Below are 8,345 nucleotides of genomic sequence, written 5' to 3' on the forward strand. Positions count from 1 at the left end.
CTGTCTAAATTTGGTCAAGGAGAGACTCTTTGTCAGGAGGGAAAACTTTCCCTCAATCATCTCCTGTTAAGTGAATAGAGACTGCAATTAAACTGACAAAAGACAGACTAGCAAGAGAACAGTTTATTTCTGCATGTGTCACATACACATACACACACACACACACACACACACACACACACACACAAGTGGGAGTGCTCAGTGAGTAACTCAAAGGGGTGGTTAGAATTTGGGGCTTATGTATCTAATTTACTAGGAAAAACGGAGGGGGAGAAAAGGCTCTCCTGGGAAGAGCAAATAAATCTCTTTAGGAAAGACAAATGGGCTTTTAGAAGAACAGACATGAGATAAGAAAGTTTGTAATCGTGTTTGTTTATGCAGAGGCGAATAGTCTTTCTGTCTTGGAACCATAGAGCTTCCCTGGGGAGGGGATTGAGGGCATGTTTGCTCTAGGTCTGTCTCCTGGGAGCTGAACCACACCAAAGAGGGAATTTATGGCAGCCCTCATTTTAGTTAGATAAACTCCGAGAAGGCATATTTTTCCCCTGTATCTGCTGAATTTCAAATGTCTTCAGCCTAAAATAATCTTTATATGAACTTTGGAGGTTTGAGTGGGTCCCCACAGGTCTCATCCAGTTCCATCATTCTGTGGCTCACCGTAAAATGGCAAATGACAATGTGAGGCATGTCACAAGGGTCACATGCATGCCACAGCAGTTGGGGCCACAGCCCTCAAACCACTGCTTGGTGTCTTCCACCTTGGTGTCTTGGTCTGGGGACAGTATGTTCAGGGGAGGGTGGTGAATTCAGTTGAGCTGGCAAAGGCTTTGTGGATTGGAATCTGTGAAGGGAAGTGGGCAAGAGCATTGCAGGGGCTGAGTCAGCATGTGGGAGGGAAGGGACTGGTACTTACAGGGCACACATTATGTGCCTTTACTTCACCTCATTCTATTTTCCCAATAATCCTATGAGGTAAGGATTAGTCCAATCCCCACTGATCAGATTAGAAGACCAAAGCTCAAGTGCAAGTAATTTACTCACACATTCTCACACTCAAACTGCCACAACTTGTATGTGGGATCCCCAGGATCAAACAGTGAGCAGTGGAGGCAGAGGATGCTTGGAAGGGACACTGAGGCCAGACTTTGGAGATCAGAGGCTGAGACCGTCTGAAACATGAAAGGGCCTCTCTAGTTATTAGAAAACCTGTCCACCCAGATGGCTCTGGCAGCCAGGGAAAGACCTGAACCAGCCCTCCTCCCGCTGCTGTTCCTGGTCTGAGAAGCATGCTAGCGGCGGTGGGGGGGTGGGGGGTGAAGGGGAAACACACCGAGGCTGCAGCTCTCTCTCCCTGTGGTGGAGGCATTGAGCGACAGAGCCTAGGCTCAGTGCCTCAGTGCCTCTAGCACACCTTGGGTACTTTGAGGAGCACAGAGGTGCCTTTGACTTCTGTCCCCTTCATGCCTGAAAGGCAGGCTACAGCTCCTGTCTCCTTCTATCTGGCTGCCACAAAGTTCCTGCCCTCCTTATTTCTGGGGACTGAGAAAGTAAATATTAGCAAGGAATGAGAAGTTAAAAATGTGCCCTGCCATTCATGGGGCAGGGACAGCAAAGACAAAGCCAGCTACAAAGTTAAAGAAGAAACACTTTCTGTCAAGGCTAAGCCCTAGCTGTACAGGGCCATGAAGACTGGTGCTTACTTATACTTGTCGAGAGATCTCCAATCTCTACATGCAGAGACCAGCAGAAACTTTGCTCTTTGAAATTGTATCAGCAGGGATGAAACATCCCACTCTTGCCTGGAGTATTTGATGCACTCTGACACAGAGAAGCAACTTCAATTTACAACCCAGGTGGACAGCATTAGATAAAGGATTTGGGGGCACACCATTCTACATCTATCTGAATTTAATAGTTTCCAAGGAAATGCGGCCTTGGGTCCATTTTGCAGTCTAGATTTCGACTTTGCTTTGAACCCATCCAAACATGGGTTCAGGTACACTTCTTTAATCTTTAAATTTTTTTTTAATGTTTATTTATTTTTTGAGACAATGCGAGAGACAGAGTGCAAGCAACGGAGGGGCAGACAGAGGGAGACACAGAATCTGAAGCAGGCTCCAGGCTCTGAGCTGTCAGCCCAGAGCCCGACGTGGAGCTTGAACTCATAAACCGTGAGATCATGACCTGAGCCGAAGTCGGACGCTTAACTGACTGAGCCACTCAGGCGCCCCTCAGGTACATTTCTAACCTCCACCCTCCCCCATAACAACTGTAGGTTCTTCTTTGTTGGATGAGATGCCTCGTGGTTCCTGTTGTGCTATGGACTCTCCTTCCTTGCCACTGACCAAAAAACCCTGACTTTTTCAGACTATAGGCAAGTTTCTGGTGACCATGGGGTGATTGAGCTAGGACTTGACTTTATCTCCTAAAGCCCAAGACAAAGGCAAGAATTGTTGAGTCAGCCTGCTCCTTGGATAGGCAGAGAGCACACAGAGCATCGCATTCTTCTGGAAAATCCTAAGAGCTTTCTGTATATGACTGTCTCATTTCTCTGGTGCTTATGGTGTGGCAGGCACCATAAGCTGGGTTGAGGGCCTTACCAGTGTCTTATTACTCCATCCTTATCACACCCCACGAAGTAGGTCCTCTTATCATCATTCCCATTTAATAGGTGAAGAAACTAAGGCACAGAGAGAGATTAAATGTCTTGCCCAACAAAGTCATGCAGTTAGTAAGTGGCTTAGTTGGAATTTGAAACATCAAGTTTAAGTACAGAGCTTGAGTGCAGAGTTTGAGTACAGAGCCCTGAACCACTAGGTCCTAAACCTCTGGTGCTCTTAGTATCTCAGTACTTTCTTCACCAACCCTCTCCACCCCCCACCCCCCCAGTCCAAAAGAAATACTTAACAATTCTGTGTATTAAGTTTTATGTCCATACACCTTAATAAACATTTAGGTCCTAACAATGCCATCGCTATTTGAAAATAAATAATATATTAAAAAAATAAATAAATAAACCTAAGAGGGTAGAGTAAAAAATATATATATTATATATATAATATATATTATATAAAAATATATATGTAATATATATATTATATAAAAAAATATATAAACATCTATATTAAAAGAAAAAAATTGTATTTCATTCTTAAATAACCTGCACGTAGTAATGGAATGTGTGCTAGTTGGGCACTGCACACTTTTCCAACTTTGGGATCAGATTTGGACACTATCACCCTTACTCTACATTCATTTTTCTCATGTGTTAAAAAAAAAAAAAAACAAAGTTCAGGGACACCTGACTGGTTTGGCCGGTAAAGCACGTGATTCTTGATCTCAGGTTGTGAGTTCAAGCCCCACGTTGAGCACGTAGAGTTTACTGAAAAATAAAATAAAATTTTTAAAAATTAAAAAAAAATTCAACCAAATAAATTTGAAGATCTAATTGGCTTTATTAAATGATTCCTGAAATGGGCAGCACCTGGTCTGGCAGGGTGAGGGGTGCTCTGAGGAACTGTACAGAAGGGAAGGTGTTTGTAGAAAGGAGGGTGGGACAAGAAAGCTACAAGCAAAAGAAAGGATTGCTTCAGGCAAGACCTCCTTTCCTTAGAGGGAAGGGCAGTGGGTCTTATTGTGCAGATTATCTCTTATTTCTTTGGGGTGCGGGGTTGGGGAGGGGATGGAGAGGGCCCATGTGACAGATTACCTCATTGATGCTTATTAGAAAACTCTGAGGCACCTGGCTGGCCCTGTCTGAGGAGTGTGTGACTCCTGGTCTCAGGGTCATGAGTTTGAGCCCCAGCTGGGTGTAGAGATTATTTAAATAAAAATAATACTTAACAAAATAAGAAAATTCTTTATTGATAGGTTGAAACTTAATTTCTGAAGAAGGTTGAAACTGCAATTAGGTTAGGTAATAAGCCCTTGTTTGGTGACTTGTCCTGGCCCAAGTAATGCCATTTTGGGCCTGTTGCTTCTCTTTATAACACATGGTAGTTGCTTTTTAGCACAGAAAACACCAAAAACTCAGTTTCACAAAGATATGATGTGTGGGGATCCATTCAAAACCCAAGAATTTGTATAAATATTTTAAGTTTATTTATTTATTTTGCAAGAGAGCAGGGGAGAGGCAGAGAGACAGAGAATCCCAAGCAGGCTTCATGCTGTTAGCCCAGAGCCCAACACGGGGCTCCAACTCACAAACTGTGAGATCAAGACCCAAGCCAAAATAAAAAGCTGGTTGCTCAACCAACTGAGCCATCCAGGTGTCAGCTTAAATGTTTTAAGCTGAAGACATTTGAGATGTAACAGATGCCGAAAGAAGTCTTCTTGGAGTTTCCTTTATCTGACTAAAAGCAGCAAGTTCTGAGAAATGAAGCTGTCATAAATCTCTTCTCCTGGGGAGTTTCCTGGCCATGAAAACGAACACTCATACCTGCATAAACAATTATCACAAACTTTCTCATCTTCTGTTTGTTTTTGTAAAAACCCATTTGTCTTTCCTTTTTTTTTTTGAAAGAGAGAGAGTGTGTGAGAGTGAGGGAGGGGCAGAGAGAGAGGAGAGAGAGAACTCCAAGCAGGCTGTGAGCTTCCAGTGCAGAGTCCAACTGGGGGCTCTATCCCATGAACTGTGAGACCATGACCTGAGCCAAGGTCAAGAATAGGATGTTTAACCGAATGAGCCACCCAGGGGTCTCTTTCCTTTTTTTTTTTTTTTTTTAAGATTTTATTTTTAAGTAGTCTCTACATCCAATGTGGGGCTCGAACTTACAACCCTGAGGTCAAGAGTCACATGTTCTACTGACTGACCCAGCCAGGCACCCCCAATTTGTCTTTTCTAAAAAAAAAAAAACAAAAAAAACCCCCCAAAAAACCCTGATTTGTTCTTCCTTATAGAAGCCTTTTCTTCCTCCTCTCTCCTACCCCCACTAAACTAGACATATAAGCCCGAAATTCTAACCACTTCTGTGAGTTACTTATCACTGAGTACTCCCACATGTATTTGCACTGCATGCAAAAATATTTCGTCTCTTTTCTCTTGCTAATCTGCATTTTGTCAGTTAAATTCACAGACTTCCAAGAAGTGAACCTAAGAGGGTAGAGAAAATATTGTTTTTCCTCCCCAATAATATTGTCAAAAGCAATGTAACATGATTTAATATTGAAACTGTAAACTACCTGTAGTAGTTTTGCTTGGTGTCCAACAGATGTTGCTGAGTTTCCCTTGAAAATTTAAAATACCCCTGGTGCCCCTATGAATTTTCTCTTATTCTCTGGGATGCCTTGCTGCCCAGTTTGGGAACCATGGTGGTAGCCTAATCCCTATCAAAAGTGATAGGAACACTGGGACCGGGCTTGTTTTCTCAGTAGTCTCTACCTCCTCTGGACATGCCCTTCTGGCCCATGACTGTATCCCTTGTGCCAACATCAGTAGCCTGGCACAAAGCAAGAATTCAGTTGGAGGAGATGTTGCATGAGCTTAGGGAGCACAGGTGCAGAGCACACATGATGAAGTTTTGGGGGATATTTCACCCTCCCCCACTGATGAGTAATACATGAGTAAATACATCCAGACTTTCAGATATAAATACCACTAATTTCTCTTGCTCTTCTGGCTCTTTTTTTTCCCTAGACTTTATGCAGACTGCACTCTCCCTATTTCCATACTTTCTTCTGTCAAGAACAAGAGAGCTGAGTTAGGTTACTGTTTTTTACACTGCACTCTATTATCAACATTGCAATCTGTGTCACATCAGGTCACTTTTCTGCTCAAAATCTGCAATGATTCCCCAGCTCACTCTGAGTCAATGTCAAAAGTCCCATAAGGGCACAGATAATCCACCCTAGCCTTTCTTCCTTGACCTCCTGTCCTGCTGCTCCTCCCAGCTTATTCTTCTCTTGCAGTTCAGGCCTCCTCGCTACACCCAACCTCTGGGTGTTTGCTCTTCACTGAGGAGCTGTTCCCTTGGCCTGGAAGACTCTTGTCAGACATGTGGAAATAGTTAGGACCACCCAAATAAGAACGAGCAAAGGCTATTTATTCAGTTTGCTACAGCAAGGGAGTCACAGCCACCGCCATTTGCATGTTGCAGAGATTCAAAGGCTATCAGGGATGCTGTTTGGCTCCCTGGACTGGTTGCTGCAGATATGGTTGACTTCTTGAGCTAGTTGCTGTAGATTGAAGCCAAACCACAACCTCTGCAGCAACCAAAGATTTCTGCAGCAATTGGCCCAGAACTGTCAGGACTTGGTGAATGACTGGTCAGGTTCTCTATTTTGTTGTTGTTGTTGTTGTTGTTCCCTCTTCCAACTCAGGACCGATCAGAGAAGGCTAAATATCCTTCCCAAATCAACCACAAAGGATGCTCTACTTCTAGTTAGCCCATGTCTAGTTTCCCCAGGCCAACTACTTCTAATCAGAGCACATCTGAAGCCTTCCCTTTGCTCACTGTGAAGCTTTCCTACTCCTTAGCTTGCCCTTGAATCTCTGCCCGTGATTGTAGCTGAGTCTCTTGCTGTAGCAAGCACTGATTAAGTAGCTTGTTCTGTCTGCTCTTATTTGGGTGTTCTTCATTTATAATTACAAACATGTGCTTTCTGGAGATGGTTGGGTGATCTCACCTACGAAAAAATTGTGTGTTTGAGAATTCTAAGATGTGTGGTGTGACTTCTTACTTTTTAGACTCTTAATGAAAAGTTAGATGTGGGAGACATCTGACTGTAGCCTCCAAAATTTGGCCCCAAGTTAGAATTGTTCTCAATAACAATGAAGAAACAAGTTACCAGGCTGGTAGGCTGAGATGGAGCCTAGCTCTTATCTATCTAAAAGCAATGGCACTTAACCTCAGTCCCATAACTGGTTCATTCCTAAAAAGAATTCAGTATTGGCAATTTCATACAATTCAATCTAATCCAAGTTTGTTGTGAGGATTAAGTGAAATGAAATTATGTTAAAATGAAGGCAGTATAACATTTCTGTTAATAATACAAGACGCCAGGGGCTCCTGTGTGGCTCAGTTGGTTAAGCGTCCTTTGGCTCAGGTCATGATCTCACAGTTTGTGAGTTGGAGTCCCATATTGGGCTCTCTGCTTTGAGTACAGAGCCCTCTTGGGATCCTCTGTCTCCCTCTCTCTCTCTCTCTACCCCTCTTCTCCTAGTGCGCGCATGCACTTGCTCTCTGTCTCTCAAAAAGAAATAAACAATAAACACTGAAAAAATAATAACAACACAAGACCCCAGAAACACCTCTCCAGGATTAAAATCCCTACTCCATCACTTCTAGCTGTTTGATTTTAGGCACCTTACTTGCACCATGTGTACCTCAGTCTTTACAGCCATAGTGTGGAGATATAATACAGGTCAACAATCCCTTGTCTACAACTCTGAAATGTAAGTATCTCTGAAAACCAAGTTTTGTGGCAAACTCAAGTGGTAGCAAATTTTGACCTGAGTTTACTTGAGGCTATTGATGGTCTATAATTATCCCACTTACTGTGAATTGAACAGGTTTTACTGCATTAATATTGATTTCAGGGTGTTGCCCCAGAATCTCTGGGAGTGTCACATATTATACCCACAGAGGGAAGAAAGCACCTCTCAAATATATTTGAAACAATGTTGGTTTTACTTTTTGTCTAGCAAAGGAGAACTTGTGGTAGAGCACAGCCTTCCTGAATAAAGCAGAGAGCTGGTCCTATAAAGGTTTTTACCAAAGCACAGCTGTTGCTGATTGGGATTGGTTTCCAGGATTCTGGATTTTAGTTACTTATTCACAATTTGGGATTAAGGCCAAAGAAGTGTCAGTCTTCCTATTTCTTTTTTGGCTTTGGAGAATGGGAACTTCAGTCACACCCTATCATCTTTTTGACGTGGAGAACAAAGACAAAAGAAAAAATTAAATTTCCTTACAACTTCTAGCCCATTGACAAGTCCTTGAGACAGGCAGAATGACCTTCCTCTAGGAACTCAACTGCCTCCATGTTAATATTTGCTAAGGGCAAAAAGCAATCTTAGCTTCACATTATTCTGACCTCCAGGATCCTGTAGGTCTCCTTTAACATATAAATATTCCTTTGGAAACTTCTTTTATCTCTACCCCCCAAGATATATGTTAGCAATCATCCTCCAAGCATGTGGCCCACTGATACACCTCTGAAGTGTTTCATTACTAAGGTTTTACTACTAGACAGTAATAAATTACCTCCTTACAACAGCTAGCCGCCCCCCCCCCCTCCTGGAAACCTTATTTCCAAACTTCCTTAGAGACTTAAGCTATCTCTAACCCCTTCCCAGTTTGAAGGTATATAATCAATTGCTCCTCACAACCCCAGTGCAGCTCTTT

The sequence above is a fragment of the Panthera pardus genome, unplaced genomic scaffold, assembly GCF_024362965.1.
Source record: "Panthera pardus isolate Hobbes unplaced genomic scaffold, ASM2436296v1 HiC_scaffold_25, whole genome shotgun sequence".
NCBI classification, from domain to species: Eukaryota; Metazoa; Chordata; class Mammalia; order Carnivora; family Felidae; genus Panthera; species Panthera pardus.